Source organism: Cavia porcellus, unplaced genomic scaffold, assembly GCF_034190915.1.
Source record: "Cavia porcellus strain 051 isolate PalLab524CR breed Dunkin Hartley unplaced genomic scaffold, mCavPor4.1 scaffold_25, whole genome shotgun sequence".
NCBI lineage: Eukaryota > Metazoa > Chordata > Mammalia > Rodentia > Caviidae > Cavia > Cavia porcellus.
This window is the reverse complement of record NW_026947508.1, coordinates 44102205-44121345: the sequence shown is the minus strand read 5'-3', so window position 1 is coordinate 44121345 and position 19141 is coordinate 44102205. Positions and strand designations below refer to the sequence as shown.

Below are 19141 nucleotides of genomic sequence, written 5' to 3'. Positions count from 1 at the left end.
TGGTGTTCAGAGAGTTGGCCAACATCTATCAAGCTATCCTGTAATCAAAAAGCAAGGAAAACAATATTATTATAAAATATTTTTGCATCTTGTGGACCTAGCAATACAGAACTCATTTATTTATTCAAAACAAGAAGATTCAAAATGTTATTTACAATTTAGATTAGGTTTAATAGACCAAGTAATTGAAAAATGCAGGATACCAAAACACCAACCAGGACGTCCATCATCGACATTTTCATTATTATGTTTAGTGAATAGATATTTTATTGAAATTATGCTATCCACAGATAAAATGGAAAGGACAACATGACAATGTAAAGTATGTCATTTGAAGAAAGACAATAATGAAAATTCAGAAAGAGACTAGATACTATTGTCTAAATTGTGATGTGTTGTATATTGAATGCTTTAAGATACATTATACAGAGGAAAATTATTGAATAAATTGGGTAAATTTTTTTTATATTTTCTATTATGGTATCTATAAAAATTTTAAAAATGTATGAAACTTTTGGTTAATCTGTATTTAAATAGTTGGATTGGTAAGTAGTGAAGAGAAATATGACTATAATGTTAAGTAAAATATATCAGACACATGTGCTTAAATATTGCATAGTTACTTATATATGAGAAACCCAAATTATAAACGAAAAGTAGAATACAATATAGGGAATAAAAGTGGAAAGAAATAACTTTCTAAAATGGGGAGAGGATCAAGAGTTGGAGGGAGTGACAAAAAAGAAATGACTTGGGATGAAAAAAGGAATTGGGATGTGTTATGTACATATGCCAACTCCACAAAAGGAATTTAAACATTATGTACTGCAAGCATGTATCAAAGGAAGGAAAGAAGGGAATCAAGAGATGAATGGATGGGGGAAGAGGGAACGAAAACTGGATAAAAAAGGAAATAAACTGTGTTACGTACATGTCCTAACTTCACACAAGTAATATAAATACTGTGTACTGCAAACATATACTAATAAAAACAAGAATTACATGTACTAATAAAAATGAATAACAAAAAATAATTACAAAAAAAGAGTTCCATATTGTTTGGTCCAGAATGATATTTTATGATAATATTGTTTTACTTATTTTGGATTATGGGATAGGTTTTTAGATGTTGATCAAATCTGTCAACATGGTGACTATGCAGAATTTGTGACATCACAAATATCAAAATAAATATTTCGGAATCTACAAAAAAATGTTGCTTGGTAATTGCTTCTGCAGGAATGTACCATGGGAAGCTCTGGCATAGTAAATATAAAAGGAGTAAGAATTTTGGCACTCCAGAGATGCATCCTCACTACCTGCACTGAAGATCTTAACTCTGCCCATCCCATCATCCCAGCACAATCCAGGAGAGGAATGCCTGGCCAGCCTGACTGGTTACAGAGGTCCCAAACCCAGCCCAACCCTGAGCCACAGAGCTGGCCACCAGGCAATAATGAAGGGTCTTAGAGAATTTGAGCTCTACCCATCAGAACAAAAGGCCCCAGCTCCTTTGTTCAGTGTTGTGGCCCAGCTAGCCATGCTGCAGGTCCCTGAGCTTCCAAACTCCACCCAGTCAGGAGCAAGGCCCTGGCGCCTTACATTATGGATGCACTTTGGCTGTGACTAGCTGTGTGCTCCAGAGGCTCTGAACTTTTCCTAGCCAGAGACGAGATCCAGGCAGTGCCACACTCAGGATTGTGATCCACCTAACCTGCTGGATCCTGGAGTTTCTGAAACCCACCCAGCCAGGCGCTTGGCCCAGGTGACACACTGGGGGTGCATCCCTACTAGCCACCTGTGTGCAGAGGTTCTCAACTCTACTCAACCAGGTTTGAGGCTTCAGTAACACACTCCTGGAATGTGTCCCTGCTAGCATCAAGATGATCCAACCTTTACCCAGCCCAGTATCCCAGAGCAACCCAGTGCAGTACATCAGGGGAACATCTGGCCAGCCTCACAGATCACAGAGGACAAGAATCCAGTCCATAGGTTGGGGGTACACCCAGGCTAGACATAGGGATATTGGAGGATTGAAACTCTACCAGTGTAGCATTTCAGTGCAATCCATCAAGAGAATGCCTGACCAGCTACACAAGTCCCAGAGGCAAATGGCAAAATGAAAGAGTAAGAGGCAGTCTCAATCCTCCAGCCCACTGAGAACAAACCCAAGAGACAGCGAAATGGAAGACACTGAAAATTGCACAACTGAACTTTCTGAAATGGTAGCAAACAAAGAAACAACTCCATGAAGTTTCAGAGGAAATAAGGTCACAAATAATCTCTCAGGTAAAAAATGAAATGACAAACATTACAAAAGAAATGCTGTGTATATCTAAAGAAGATCTAAATTTAAAAAAAACAAAGGAACATAAGAAAATTATGGAAACTTTGCATGAACACTATGACACAGAATTAGAATACATGAAACAGATACAAAGGAATATTCAACAAATTAAAAATTCCATTGAATGCTATCAAAACCAGTTGAATGAAACTGAGGATAGACTCACAGACCTTGAAGACAGGATGGCCCATTATGACCACAGAAGAAATGATCTCTTAATAATAACAACAAACCAGGATACAACAATTCAACAGTTGCATGATAATGTAAAGAGAAACAATATAAGATTGATAGGTGTCAATGAAAAAAACGGGTCAACACAAATGACTTGTGGAGACTATTTGCAGAAATAATAACAGAAAATTTTCCAAACACAGAAAGAGAATTGATATAAGGATAAGTGAGATATACAGAAATCCGATTAACCATAACCAAAATAAATCATCACCCAGACATATAATAATTAGGATATCAGAAATTCACACAAGAACATAATACTAAAAGCTGTCAGAGAAAATAAACAGATCACCTATGAAGGAAAGCCTATAGGGATTACAGTAGACTTCTCAACACAAACCTTCAAGTCAAGAAGAGCTTGGAGTGAAGTAATGCACATCCTGAAAGAAAACAGCTTTCATCCCAAATTGATGCATCCTGCAGTTTGCTTGAAAACTGATGGAGAAATAAGATACTTCCGTGACAAAGAACATCTGAAGAAATTCATGGTCACCAAACCAACACTAAAAAAAATACTGAAAGACACTCTGAAAAGAGACAAAGATAATTACAATCCCAGCAACAGCAGCAAAAGGAAACCACTAAATAGGGAAAACAATTTCACAGAAAAAATAGAAAACCAATAACAGCAGATAACATGACAGTAATAAGTCAGTACTTATCAGTTATATCCATCAATGTAAATGGACTCAGCTCACCGATAAAAAGAAACAGACTGGCAGAGTTGAGTAAGAGACAAATCTAACAATATTCTGTGTACAAGAAATACATTTAACTCAAAAAGAAATTCATAAACTAAACATCAAAAGATAGAAAACAATGCTCCATGCACCAGGAACCCAGAAAAAAGCAAGGGAAGCTATTGTATTTGTGGACAATGTGAGCTTCAAAGCAAGAATGATCAAAAGATATAAAGACGGTCATTATATATACTTGTTAGGGGAAAAATTCAAGAGGAAGAGATTACAATCTTAAATATAAAGAGCAAGTCAAACCCAAGACACAAAGAAGGCTGGAAATTATAAAGATCAGACCAGAAATTAATGCAATTGAGACTAATAAAACAATACAAAACATTAATGAATCGGAGAGTTAGTTCTTTGAAAGAACAAATAAAAGTGATAAACCTCTAGCCAACCTTATCAAAAAGAGTAAAGAAAACCTCAAGTCCATGTAATAAGAAATCAAAATGGTGAAATCACTACAGACCCTATAGAAATAGAGAAGATCATCTTTACCAATGTTGACAACGTTTAATAAGTTCAATAACACAGAAGAAATGGACAGATTCCTAAAACTATATGAATTACCAGCTGAATCAAGAGGATATAAAACTGCTGAATAACTCAAATTCAGTTAATTAAATTGAAAATGTAATTAGAACCTTAGCAACAAAGAAAAACTAATATACTAATGGATTCACTGCTGAATTCTTTAAGACATTTAGGAAAGATTTAATTCCAACATTCCTCAAATTATTCAATGAAATTGAAATGGAAGTAATTGTCCCTAACTTATTCCTGGAAGCAGGATGGTTCAACATACACAAATCAATAAATGTAGTACACCATATCAACAGAACCAATGACAAGAACCACATGGTCATCTCAATAGATGCAGAAAAAGCTTTCAACAATATCCAACACTCATCAATGATAAAAAATCTATAGAAAATTAGAATATATGGTCTCTACCTAAGTCTGATAAAAGCCATATATGATAAACCAACAGCCAAAATCTGACTAAGTAAACAAAAACTGAAAACTTTCAACCTAAAATCAGGAAGCAGACAAGGATACCTACTATCAACACTCCTATTCAATACAGTGCTGGAAACATTAGCCAGAGCAATCAGACAAGGGAGAGAAAGAAAAGGAATAAGCATAGGAAAGGAAAAAGTTAAATTGTCATTATTCACAGATGACAAGAACTCTACATAGAAGACCCTCAAAATTCCACTGAAAACTCCTAGACATAATAACAAAATTGAGTATTGTAGTTGGATAAAAGGTCAACACTCAAAAATCAATAGCATTCCTGTATACAAACAACAAACTTACTGAGAGAGAAGAGAAATAACACTCTTCATTATAGCATCCATCAAAATGAATACTTAGGGATCAGACTAACAAAGGGAGTAAAAATCTATTCAGTGCAAAGTATAGTAGTCTGAAAAAAGAAATTAAAGAGGATCTCAGAAAATGGAAACACATCTCTTTTTCATGGATAGTAAGAACAAGCATTGTGAAAGTAGTCACTGTCCCAAAATTATTGCACAAATTTAATGCAATTGAAATCCAAATACCATTTGCAGATCTAGAGAAATCATCCCTAAAATTCACCTGGAGCCAGAAGAGCCATAGAATAGCAAAGGCAAATTTGGGCAACAAAGGCAAGGCAGGAGGCATCACAATCGCAACCTTGAAATTATATTATAAATCTACTGTCATACAATCAACATTGTATTGAAATAAAAACAGACCTAAATATCAATGGAGTAGGTTAGAAGACTCATCCAGAACTAGAAACAGACTGAGCTAACTCATCTTTGATAAGGGGGCCAAACATGTCCACTGGAAGAAAAATAGACTGTTTAATAAGTGGTGCTAGAAAAACTAAAATTGGACCCATGTCCCAAAAACTAAAATTGGACCCATGTCTATCACCATGCACTAAACTAAAATCAAAATGTATCAAAGATCTAAATATTAAAACAAAAACACTATATCTACTGGAAGACAAAGTAGGTAGAAATCTTGAAAACAAAAGAGTAGGCAGAGAGTTCATGAGCAAAACTCAAACCTCATGGGAAACATTTCCAAAAATCAACAACTGGGATCTCATCTTATTAAAAAGTTTTTGCATGTTAAAGGAAATCTCCAACAGTGTCAAAAGAAAACCCAGGAATTGGGAAAATATCTTAGCAAACTGTCCTTCAGACAAAGTACCCTTATCTATAACTTACAAAGAATTTTTTAAAAATCAGGCCCCCATAATTCAAAGACTCAATCCAAAAATAAGGATCTGAGAGGAATATACACTTCTCAGATGAAGAAATACAAATGGAAAATAAATATGTGAAAAAATGCTCAATATCAAATGTGATTCAGGGAATGCAAATTAAAACAACACTGAGATTTCATTTCATCCCATAAAGAATGGCCAAGATCAAGAAATCAAGCAACAATACATGCTGGAAGGGCTGGGGATAAAAGGGGACTCTTCTGCCCTGTTGATGGGAGTGTAGACTGGTGCAACCACTGTGGCAGTCAGTGTGGTGATTTCTCAAAAAGCAAGGATTTAAGATTCTATTTGATCCAGTTATGATGTTCCTGGGCATTTCCTGAAAAGTAGTGAAAACATCATACCAGAGTGGTACATGTGCACCCATGTTTATATCAGCACAATCTGTAATATCCAAATTTCAGAAATAGCCCAAGTGCCCCTCAATAGAGGAAAGCATAAAAAAAGATACAGTATTTTAATTCAGTGGAGTACTACTCAGCTATAAACAAAGATTGTGTCAAAAAATTTTATAAGTAAATGGTTACAACTTGAGATCATAATCTTAAGTGAAATAAATCAAGCTCACATGTATAAATACTGTATTGTCTCTCTAGTATAAGAAAGTGGAAAATTATATATGCTCCAAAATCTACAGTGAATACTGTTTAAGAGTAAGAAACTATTCAAAGAGGAAGAGTAATTAGAATAAGGGGACAGAGGAAAGCAAGAGAAAAGGAAAAAGGCATAAATGTGTGTGTGTGTGTGTGTGTGTGTGTGTGTGTGTGTGTGTGATACATATATATAATATATATTGTAGCTAAAGTGACTATACTACTAATTGTATTATCTATTGGAAAAGAACAGTTAATACTCATATTTAGATCAATTTTACATGTCTATGTCTGTTAATCTAAGCAACCTTCTTGAAGGTAACAATATACAATATTATACCCATTATCAAATTCCCATTTTGTTTTGTAAGACTATACTGTTATTGTATTCGGTTTATTATTGTTGTTTGTTTTTCTGTATTGCTTTTCGTTTTTTCTTTATGTTTTTTTAATCTTAAATAAAAAATAGAATTCATTGTAGCATTGTTTAAAGAAACAATTATCTACTAATGAGAAAATTTTAAAATTATAGTACAGTCATATAATTAAGTACTATACCAAAAAATAAAGTTACAAGTATTAATAAAGAAAAAATTAAGAAAAAAACTTTAAGAACAAATTTTAAGAACAATTTCTGCTGGGAAATAATAAATATATAATGGTGTTACAACTTGTAACTACCATCTTGTAAAAGAATAGTCCAATCGACATGAATATACTAAACATAAATTTCAGGAGACTTTTCCTGGAGAGAGAGAGAGAAGATAAGAATTAGTAATGTTTAATATGGAGCTTCCTAAAAGTTAACCTGAAGGAAGTATGGCAAAACCTAGGAAGACTAATTAAAGAACTAAAAAAAGGATATTTGCAAATGGAATTATAAATATAACTGTATTATATAAAAAAGTATACTAAGCATATTGTAAAACCCATGGCAACAAAAATCAAATAAAAGAACTTTGTTTTGAATATGCTATTTAAAAATAAACCTTGTACCCTATTCCTCCAAGATGTTTTACAGGTAAAAATCTCTGGTTCCAGTATGTTACTGCAATATTATTCTACCCATGTAGATTTCCTCATTTTTTTTGATGTAGCTGAAAACTCCATACTTTCTAAACTTTCAACTGAAATATGTCTCCAAGTCACCTACTTTTCCAGGCCAATTAGTTAGATGCTGTAGCTCTTCGAACCCTGTGCCCTCCTTTATCATGTATTTAACGATTCAATTTAAATGTCTGTAATTCCTCAAAAGAGCTTGCTACACACACACACACACACACACACACACACGAACTGCATTTGCTGATGGACTATAGCTATCTCTTTCAATCAGACATAGCCTGTAGGAATAAAATCCAGATCCCTGAAATTCTTTCTTCACAAGGCATAGTGTAACTGTAGTTGGATGACTTTCCCTTTCAGGGTTTTTGATGATTATAATCTTTAAAACAAATATATGGACTTTCAATTATTTTATTATGATATATTATCATCCTTTTATGAGACTTTGCCAGTATAAATGGCATGTTCAGCTTTTTGTTTTGTTCTGCACACCTCCCCCACCACAAACATCATTGGGGATTGAACCTAGGGTCTCCTACATTCTAAACAAAGGATGCACCACTGAGCTACATCCCAGCTCCTTCCCACTTTTTAATTTTCAGATAGTCTTGTTAAATTGTCTGGTACGAGTTTAACTTTGAGATCCTCTTGCATCAGTTTCCTGAGTATCTGGGATTACCGGCATGTATCACTATGATGAGATGTATACTATTCTATACTGAACTTTTTAAACTTACGTAGGAGGGGTTAAATAATGAAAAAATATAATAAACTCAAACTAACATGTTTGTTAACTTTTATTATCAAGTATATATACTGTACATAACTGTTTGCACTTTCACATGACTATCAGCTTGGGAGTTTATTTACACCAGGAAATATAAATTTTTCTGTTTCATTATCATTTTTGAAAACACCATCATATGGGTGGTTCATTATTGGTTGAAAACTCTTTGTACAACAAATGACTATGCTATACAGATTTTCTGTTTTGCCACTATTTAATAGATCTTTTCCACTAAATGTTCATCAGTTTGCTTATGTGATAGGATAAATTTTGTATACTTCAAGTGTTTGGTCTTTATAAGTTTCACTGGGTATATTATTGTTTCATTGAGAAGAGTCATTATGGATATTCTCATACCATGATTCCGGAAATTCTACTTTTTCCTTGGGAAGAATTTTTCAGACCTTCACAAGCATAATGAAAGCAGGAAATTGCAAAACAGTCAAAAGCTAATACAAACCCCTTTCTCTTGGTTTTACATGGGCAGAGAGGACATCAAGTTCTTTGATTTTAGAGTTCTTGGGCTTCACATAATTAAAACTTACTCTTCTCATTTAAACTTCATTTTCCAAGTATATCCAATTGACTCAATTTAATCTTGAGGAAGAAAAGTGCTATAAAAAGTTTATGCTTCTAATTCTAGATATATTTAAGGATTTCTACACTTTGGTATGCCAAATTTAGACTATTCTTTAAATTATACATTACAGAATATCATTGCAAAATAAATCAACTTACACACTTTCTGAGATTAGAAAAAATGAGTGCTGTACTGCCACAAAAATAGTTGTTTGCAAGGAATTTCAACTGTGACAAAGCTAAATTCTAATGCCTTTAGGAGACCTAATTATTATCTTTAAATCAGAAGAATAGAATTAATTCAACAGCTTTTATGAAGTAATCGTTATGTGCTTGACTTTGTAATACTGGAGGGGAAGGAAAGCTTTATATCTCAACATTCACCTCAGGGCCCATAAGCTTTAACATTTTTACTTCATGTTATTTTCAAACACTTTTCATACCTTCTGGCTTTTGTCAATTCAACAAATAATACATTTAATTAATATTTGTTGAAAATGTCTTTTGTAACAGGCATAGTTTACTAGAATATTATTCTCTGTGTTCATTTATTCACTGGATGTAGTGAACACCTGTCTGTGTGAAATATTGAGTTTAAGTGCTATTATATAGTGAGGATAAAAGATGGTCTGACCCTTCACAGAACTTAAAATTTTGTTGGGAAGGCAGACATTGAATATAAAGCAGGTGAAAAATGGTGATAAAACCCTTTGTTTGAAAACCATGGTGCTGTAGGAACAGCACTAACAGGAAAGATTAAGAAGACCAGAGAAGACTTCTTTAGTGAAGTGATATTTAAACTGAATCATGAAGACTATGTGGACATGTATGATATGAAGAATAGTAACGAAGAGTAATTCAGGCATAGGGAAAAACATTGTGTTAAAGAAACCCGGAGACAGAGAAACTGGGGATTTTGAGATAAGCATATACTGCAATAAGGAAGTATTAGGTCTAGATGAAGCTAGAGTGATATTGAAGCTCTTTTCTTCAGTGTATAAGGTCCTCATATCAGTGTTACATATTTTAGGTTACTTTAGATTATATCATTAAAGAAAGCACTTATGGCTACATAGAATAGAAATGTATCATGTTTACATTTGAAAAAGTTTTTTCAGGCTACTGCTGGAAAAGAAGGACAGAGTTCTTAGGTCTATTGATGGAATACTTGGGGAAGAGGCTATTATAGAAGATCAGATGAGAAGTGGATACAGCAAAGATGGAGAAAATAGTTCTAGATACTTTTATGCTCTAATATCTACTGTAAATGCTGTTAATTCTCCACAGACAAATTGACCATTTTTTCTATAACTTTCAAGCAGACTCTGGATCATACCACCCTAAAGTCATAACTATATGTATTACTCTGTATTGTCATTGGTCATTTTAATATTTTTTGCCGTTTTACTCTGATCTCTCAAAGCAGATGGAAACCATCTTATTCTTTACTGTATACCCATCACTGTACTATTTACAAGCTTAATATATTTATATTGCCCCAAGGCAAATGGCTGGTAGGGGTCAGAATTGTGAAGAAATCAAGTTATCATTGACTCTAAAGCTCATACTCTTTCCATTATAATGATAGTAGTATTCCAATTTTTTGTTGTCAGTGTTTAAATTAAAAATTTATTACAGTGAAAGCATATGGCCATTTATTTCATTCAACATACTCTTTCTCATCTCAAGTTCACTTACCCCATTTTCCTTGCCACTTTCCGAAGTAGGTATGGAAATATTTAAGGAGTATCTTCAGTTGCTCTGTTGTGGCTGCTTTGGTGTCCTGAATTAATTTGAAATATTTTCACGGTCATATTGGCCTTGCAAAAAGCTAGAAGTTGCATGGTGCCAGATCCAGGGAATAAAAAGGATGAGAACACATCATAATGTTTTTATGTGACACAAATAGTGGTAAACAGTTGATCAGTGAGGTGTCATTAAAAAGACAGTAAAGTTTAAATTTAAAAATTTATTACAGTAAAATAAATACTGCTACTGATATCCTCAAAGTATTTTCCCTTGCATCAACATATTTGTTTTATTGTTCTTGGCAATATATCTTTTACTGTAATATGTTTTCACTAATTTAAATATTCACAGTAATTTTTAATCACCCCTTATAAATAGATACAAGATGAGAATGTTTGTGTCTGACTTATTTCAGAAGAATAACTGTTTTAAAATTTATCCTTGTAAAATTTGTTAGTGTCTCTTTCCATTTTAATAACTGAATGACAGTACATTGAATGGGTGAATATTCCACTCCCTTGCTGATTACTTCGTTTGTTCATTGACATAGGTTGTTTTCATCATAGAATAGTTTTAGACTTATAAAAAACATATAAAGAAATTACTTATTTATAAATTTAATAAGAAATGCAAATATAGAGGTAGGATTTTCCTAGTTTTTCATATACTTAATGTCTTACATACCATAGTATACTTTTGATACTTAATGAATCAATATTGATATATTGTTAGTAACTAAAACCTATGCATTATTTATACTTTAGTTTTTTCATAATGCCCTTTTTCTGTCTCTCAGTTGCATCCAGGACACCAAGATATATATTTCTATCATGTCTCCCTAAGTAACATTATATAATGAGAACTTTTCAGACATTTGTTATTATTATAGCTTTGATTACCTTTTTGAAGAATATTGGTGAGGCATTTTAATAATATTTCTCAATTTAGATTTGTCTAATGATTTTCCTATGATTAGACAATGGTTATGGGACTTTCAGGAAGAACACTAAAGAAAATTACAGGACATTCTTGTCACATATTAATGATACACAGTCATATAATGTTAACTTTGATCACCTAGTAAAGTACTTCTTGTCAGGTTTCTATATGAAATTTACTCTTTATCTGCCTTTCTGTACTGTTTTAAATGAAGTTATAATGTGCAGCTCATATTTAAAGAATGGTGAGTATTGTTTCACATCCCCAAGAGAAAAGTATATACATAAGTTATTAGGAATTCTTATGCACAGTGATTCATCTCTTCCTCCCCATTTTACCTATTTTTAATTTGTTTATATTTAAATGTATTCATGAATCTTTAGTATTTTTGTCTTTCATTTTTATCATTTTACAATATTTTGTAGTGTAGATCTACTACAGTTTATCCATTCAACTACTGAAGGAAATTGTGCTTGCTTCCAAATTTGGAAGTTATGAATAAATCTTTTATTAACATCTGCATGTATATTTTTATGTAAACATAAAATTTCAACTCATTCAAAACACGTACAATTACTGGATCATGTGTTAAGAGTATGGTAAGCTTTATAAGAAACTGCCAAATTGTGTACCAAGAATAACTGGATACTTTGTAATACCTTGGGCTATACTCTAATACTGTATTATTAATTTTATTATTCAAGTTGTTCCAGCTTCAGCCATTGTGGTTTCTTTCAGTATGCTTTTTTAAATCTTTGCTTTTTTTGTTTGCTTGTTTTTTAATTAATGGTTACTTTTGGTCTCCCTCATGTACTTTACTATGGTTATGCCATATATTGTTATTAAGTTAGATTACTTTTCTTATAATTTCTATTCTATCCTGCAATCCTAAATGATCTGAGATTTTGCAGACATTAAGATTAATTTTTTAAAGAGTAAAAAAAGCAAAACAAAACAAAATAAAACAATACAAATAACATATGACTTCAAAACAAGACAATAGGAAATCAACAGCAGCTACCATAGGGTTTCTTGTTTTCTTCAAAATAGTTGTCTATACCTTCACACATAAAGTTAATGCAAAAGAAAATACTGTAAAAATAATCAAAATAAAAGAACGAGAGCTTCATGAGTCTTCAAAACCAGACAATAGGAAATCAATAATTGCTACCATAATGTCTCTTGTTTTGTTGAAAATAGCTGTCTATACCTTCACACATATTGATATCAAATAATTGAAAACAGACTAAAACAAATCAAAACTAAGAATAAAAGCATTATAGACTTCAAAAAAAAATGATAGGAAATCAGCAATGGCTGCCATGAGGTCTCATTTTCTTCAGTGTAACTGTTCATGCCATCACACATACTAAACTCAATTCTTATGAATGCTTTAGGTGAAGTTCTTGGTATATATAAGCCTATACAGATACATCTATGCTTTCTGTATTAGAGGGAATAACAAAACAAAACAAAGTATAAGAAAAATAAGAAGCAACAGTCAATAGTAAAACAAATAGCCCAAAACAATAACAATAACAGTAACAATATTAACAATATAGTGTTTCAAAACAGAACATAACTAATTTTGATGTTGTTTTGCATAGTTATCATAGAAAGGCTTACTCGAATTACCAGATACAGTCATGCAAAACTGATATAAACCTATGTATGTTAACTGTTTTTTTTTGCAAGAACTAACAGAATTAGTAGTACAATTCCTGTAATAATTTTAAGTGTATATATACAAATCTTTTTTCTTCTCCCTTTCTACTTTTCCTTATCTGAGTTGTTTTTCCTCTTTGAGCAGTTTCTTGCACTTTTGCAATATTTATTTAAGATTCTCTCAGTTTCTTACATTAGAGAGACAATATAGTATTTATATATGTGAGTTTGATTTATTTCAATTCTGAGTATAGTCTCAAGTCTCATCCATTTACCTATAAAAGCCTCAATGTGGTCATTCTTTATAGCTGAATAGTATTCCATTGTATAAAAATGCCACAACTTTTTTATTCATTCCCTTAATTCATGCGCATTTGGGTTGTTTCCAAGATTTAGCCATTGCAAAATGTGCGGCTGTAAACATGGCAACCATATATCACCATGGTATGAGGTTTTCAGTTCTAGGAATATGTCCAAAAGTGGAGTAGCTGGGTCAAATGGGATCTCCAATCCCAGATTTTTGAAGAACCTCCACACTTATTTCCACAATAGGTGCACCGTTCTAGACTCCTACCAACAGGGCAGAAGAATTTCTTCTTCCCCACAGCCCCTCCAGCATTTGTTACTGATGGTTTTCTTGATTTTGGCTATTCTTTCTTGGTAAATTGAGTCCTTTTACATTAATGGTTATAAATGATATATATTGGCTTATTTTTGTCATTTTATCTTTCTGCTGTTTGTTCTTTACCTGTACCCTCTGTTTAATTGTTTACCTGCTTGGTGTTTTTTTTTTTATATTGGTATCTTGAAGTCATAGTTATTTTTATGCATATCTTTGTAGAGTTGGTTTGGTGGTCATGAAGTTCTTCAGCTGTTCTTTGTCATGAAAGTAACTTTTTTCTCCATTGATTTTGAAGGATAATTTTACAAGGTACATCAATCAGTGTTAGAAGTTATTTTCCTTTAGGATTTGAAATAATTCACTCCATGCTCTTCTTGACCTGATTGTGTTGAGAAGTCTGCTATGATTCTGATGGGCTTTCCTTTATAGGTGATTTGTTTAACAACTTTCAATATTATGTTCTTATGTTGAATTTCTGGGATGTTGATTATTATATATTTTGGTGTAGATTTATTTTAGTTATGGCTAATTGGAGTTCTGTATGCTTCACCTATCTTTATGTCAGTTTCTTTTCCCATGTTTGGGAAATTTTCTGCCATTATATCTGTAAATAGTCTTTATATAATTTGTGATGTCACCTTTTTCACTTACACTTATAAATATTATATTGCTTTTCTTTATACCATCTTGCAACTCTTGGTTATTTCCTTATTCCTTGTTATTTTTAAAAGATGTTTCCCTTCCTATTTATTTGCTGCAATCTTGTCTCTTAGGTAAAAAATCTACCTTCATTTTCTTTTAGGTGTTTCTGCCACCTTTTGATGGAGTTTTTGATTTCCTGGATATCTCTTTGAGTCTGTTTCATGCATCCTCATTTTTCTGATATTGTTCATTCAAGGTTTCCATTCCTTGGCAGTGCTGTTTTTTTTAACTGTCTCCTTTAAATGTGTTCATCATTTCTTTCGTTACATTTATCATTTCTTGTTTTACTTGGAAGATTATTTTTGATCTGGTGTCCTTTAAAATATCATGGGGTTGTTTATTTACTTTAGTCACTATCATTTCAGAAGTTTCATGTGTATGGCTTACACTTTCTTCTATGTCATTGTCTCCTAGGCTTGTTTGGGTTGGGCTGGAGGTTTGTGATTGAATTTTGCTGTTTTGTTTTGTTATTTTCCTGTAATCCTAGGGCAGTTGAATTCAAAGACTCTGTTGTCTCCTGGGTTGAGGATGGCTGTCCATGCTGGCAAGGGCTTCCTCAGCTGAGGCAGGGGTGGTTATTAGAGAGGCCTTGCTAGGTTCTAGCAGCACTCAAAAGTTCCCAGAATGGGTGCAGTTCCCTGAATGGACCCTTAGCATGCCTTCACATGGCATGCCCAGGCTCCTTGTCTGACTGAGCTTGTTAGATGGAGCCCTACCACTACCCAATGGCACACAGAAATTCCCTGGCTGCTTGGGGTTGCTGTGTGGGGTCATACTAGGACCTAAATGGCATACCAAGGCTCCCAGGCTGCTTGGGGTTGCTGGGAGGGGCCCTACCAGGTTCTGAGTGGTATACCAAGGCTGCAAGGCTAGGTGAAGTATGCTGTGTGAGCCCTTTAGCTGGCACTATGTGGATCACTGAAGCTCCCTAGCTTCTTGGGGTTGCTGGGCCCATACGTTATTTCTTTATATATTCTTTCCTCTATCTCCTCTCCCCTCTGGAATTCCCATTATGCACTAAGGGTTTGTTTGTTTTTCTTCAAGCTTCTCACCTGTTCCCTGACTTGATATTTCAATTGATTTGTTTTTAATATTTCTGCATCATTATCCTGCCTGTTTCACTGTTGATACTTTCTAGTGATTTTTTCTTTTTAGTAGTACAGAGGATTGAACCTACTGTCCTTGCACTGTGCCACATATCCAGCCTTTCAATGTTTTTTTTTTTTAAATTAGTCTTTAAATCTTTAAAGATATCTTTAAATCACTCAGTTTCCCAGGCTGGACTCAAAGTATGAGCCCCTGTTTCTTACTCTTTCTGAGTACTGGCATTGCAGGACTGCACCACCATGCTTGGTTATAATGTTAAAAAATAAAAGAGACCATTTCTGCCGTGATCGTCATCTGGGATTGGGAAAAATGGTGAGAAGAAGCCTACAGGTTTTGGTGCCTTATTCTGGTTGCATTCTGTTCTCCAGGTGAAGTTGTGGTTTCCACAACCTGGACTGGGACATTCCCAATTTCCAGCTTGGTGCTGGCCATTTCCTTCTCCAGAGAGGTTTCTTCGGGAATCCCAGGTCTGCTTGGAGGGAAGCCTTCTCTTGTCTCCTCCATGGCCTCCCATGCAACCCATGGCAGTCAGTGGATCTTCATAGGACACTGTGGCATCACCTTTGAGTTTTCCTGTTCTTTGTCCAGGTAGATATGGATCGTGGGTTGCCCCACATTTCTTAAAGAACTCTGCCAGATCATCGAGTGTTACATTGTCATTTAATTCTTGTATGTAAATTGCACTGTTGTCAGTCTTCATAAGGCTCTATGGGAGGGCCTACATCAAGATGTGGTCTTTCATCCATGGGTCCACGAGGCTTATTGAAGTCACCTCACTCTCCAGCACTGCACATTGTACTGCATCTTCCTCCATGACCACCTCTGCTCATACCTCCACAGTCAAATCCCCCTTTTGCTCTCCCCCAATTATCAGGGCCACTCATGCTCTGGTTCTCTCCTGGTCCAGAAAATTCTCTAGACTCTTGCCCATAAACTCCCTGGCTATGGCGGTGGTCCTGTCAGAATGAACTCTGCTGCCTGTAGTTGCTGCTCTGTTGGCTATATTGGTTCTAATTTTGTGGGGAATAACTAGTGGGCACTACTGCCTATAGCTGCTTTGTTAACCATAGCTACTCTACTGTCTATAGCTGCTCGACTGTTCATAGATGTTCCACTAAGAGTAACTGCTGTGATCATAACCAGTTGGCTATATAGAGGAATGGCTCGTAGGAGGATAGGATGGAGGTGTGGTTACTAGCTGCATTGGGTAGCTTCCAGGAACTTGAGGATAACTGTAATTATTCTGTCCATATCATAGTCTGGGCTAGTTATAAACCCCTGAGGTCAATTGGTCTCAGTAGGCTTGTTACCATCCTGTGGTCTTGCAGGTGTCGTAGCTGCTAGCTGCTACCCATAGAGAGGTATGAGTGCCATATGTAGACTGAGGTGCATACGCGTGCTGGAAGATAGTAATGGTAGCAGTGGTGATGTCGTAAGCACAGTACCATACTTTAGGACAGGTTGGCTATAAACCTCAAGGGAAGCCGGAGTAATGTAACCAGTGGGAGGCTGTCCATAAGAAGTTGTGTGTGCAGTCTGCCCATAAGTGGCAGTGGTCTGAGCCTGGGTATAACTGACATCAGTAGGCTGTCCATAGGTTCCATAGCTTTGTTGCCCATATGCCTGCGTATTCTGTGCATATCCTTGAGTTGGCTGGGCGGTGTAAACACTGTAACCCTGCTGGGCAGCAGCTTGGCTGCGGGTACTATAATCCGTGAATTTCATTTTCTCTACTTCCTTCAGTAGTAGTTTTTAACTTTTTAACTTCAGATTTTCACTTTATTCTTAAGAAAATTCTCTATATGCCAATCTCTAGGAATGTATTTCATTTTAATATTTGTGTTTATTTAGTTGCTGAGGATTGAGGTCATGGCTTATGGTACGTATTAGACAGATGCTGTACCTTTGAAATATATCCTTACCCCAATATTATTTATTGTACTTTAAAATTTTGATAAAATCAATTATCACTATTTTTCTTTGATGTCATAACTAGGAACTATTTGCCTAACCTAAAATCACAGAACATTTCTCCTATCATTGTTGATATTTTGTTAGATCTTTATTGAAGCTCAGTATCTTTATTAAAAAAAAAAAAAAAAAAAAAAAAAAAAAAAAAAAAAACGTTTGTTTTAATCAGGTTCTAGAAGTTCAAGTGCATGATGCTGTATTGAGTTAGTGCTGGTGAAGACTTCATAGAGGGTGACATCACAATGGCAACAGGAAATCACATCTGGAGACAGAATTTACAGATTAATTCAGGGCTCAGGCCTAGGTTTTTATAACAGTTCTAACAACCCAGGATTCCCACAAGCACTAACTATATCAAAACTATAATATTCCATCCTTATTCTTTAAGGTTTCTTGTTATTTCCTAATGCAAAATTTTATCTCTAGTAGCTCCCAAACCTTAAATCATTCAAAAGTCCAAGTTCACATTCTTACAATGCAAACTCTTCTCAGTGGTGGGCCTCAGTAAAAACAAAACAAAACAAAAAATACCAAAACAAAACGGAAAACAAGTGGCCTTATGTCCAAGATAAAATGGCAGGGCAACAACAAAGTAACAAAGTAAAATGTTTTTATTCTAGTAAGGAAGAATAGAGAAGTTAAAAGAAGTAGTTGGCCCAAAGAGTGAAACCCATAAGGCTAGACATTAAATCATAAAGGTCTATGTTTGTCATCTTGTGCATATTGCAGCAAGTGGTGGCCTCAGGCCCTGGACAGTCCCTTTACTACAGCTTTGTTGGTCATAGGCTGTATGTTTTCTCTCTTTGCTTGACTTTGCATTCTTCCTGCAGCTTTCCCTCGAATACATTTTGGATTTTTTTTCTGTCTTTCTGGGGTCTTCACTGCATTTCTACTTCCATGTGTTATCTAAACATCACCTCACTGAAGCCCATCTACAGGAGTTCTGACTTATAAAAGACTTTTGCCTTACCTTCCACATGTCCTTTGAAATCTCAATGTAAGATACCATGACTCCACAACTTACATTTTAGTTTTTTGGAAAACCATTCCCCTATGCATATCATGAAGATCTTCTGTGAACAAGAACTATGACTGAGTATAAACTACAGTTGTAGTCATGGATTTCTTTACTGGCTTAAAACAGGAAAACAAATCTTGACTGTATGGAGAATATCTCAGGCTTAGTTCCTAGTTCAGTTTTGCCATATAAGGGATCCCAGATTTGATATGAGAGGATCTGCCTTGTGGAATCCTGAGATATCCTTATTTGACTTTGCCAGTTGGCATGATGGTTAGCATTCCTGCTGATCTATGACAGGCAGTGGCTTGGCTATTCCCTCAATATATATTTTGTTTTCCAGGCTGCAAATTTCCTACATCTTTTCATTTCTTTTCTTTTTTTAAGGGTTGAATTTTATTTTATTTTATTTTATTTTATTTTATTTATTTTTATTTTGAAGAGAATAAAACCAAATGAGAAAAAACAAAATGAGGTCAGTCCAAATAAAAGGATGGACATAGTACATGACTTAAACCCAAAATGCAAGGTGATCTACAATGGTTACCATGATGTCCCTGGTTATTTTCAATAGAATTGCCCATGTCATCAGTCACAATAAAATTGAACATAGCAGTACAGAACAGAATCAATAAAAACAAAACATTGGAGGCAGTATAGGACTTCTAAAGAAGATAATAGTCAAATCAGAATGGGTATCATAGTGAATGTTATTCTCTTCAGAGTAGTGCCTATA

General features: G+C 34.5%; 1 protein-coding gene and 1 pseudogene across 5 annotated transcripts in view; one reads left to right on the top strand and one right to left on the bottom strand.

Moving 5' to 3' along the window:
* The window catches only part of Agbl4 (AGBL carboxypeptidase 4), a 1435759-nt gene that overhangs the window by 238327 nt on the left and 1178291 nt on the right, over positions 1-19141 (top strand). The gene's annotated exons all lie outside the window — the stretch shown is intronic.
* LOC106026030 (RNA-binding protein EWS-like) lies at positions 15664-17141 on the bottom strand (annotated as a pseudogene).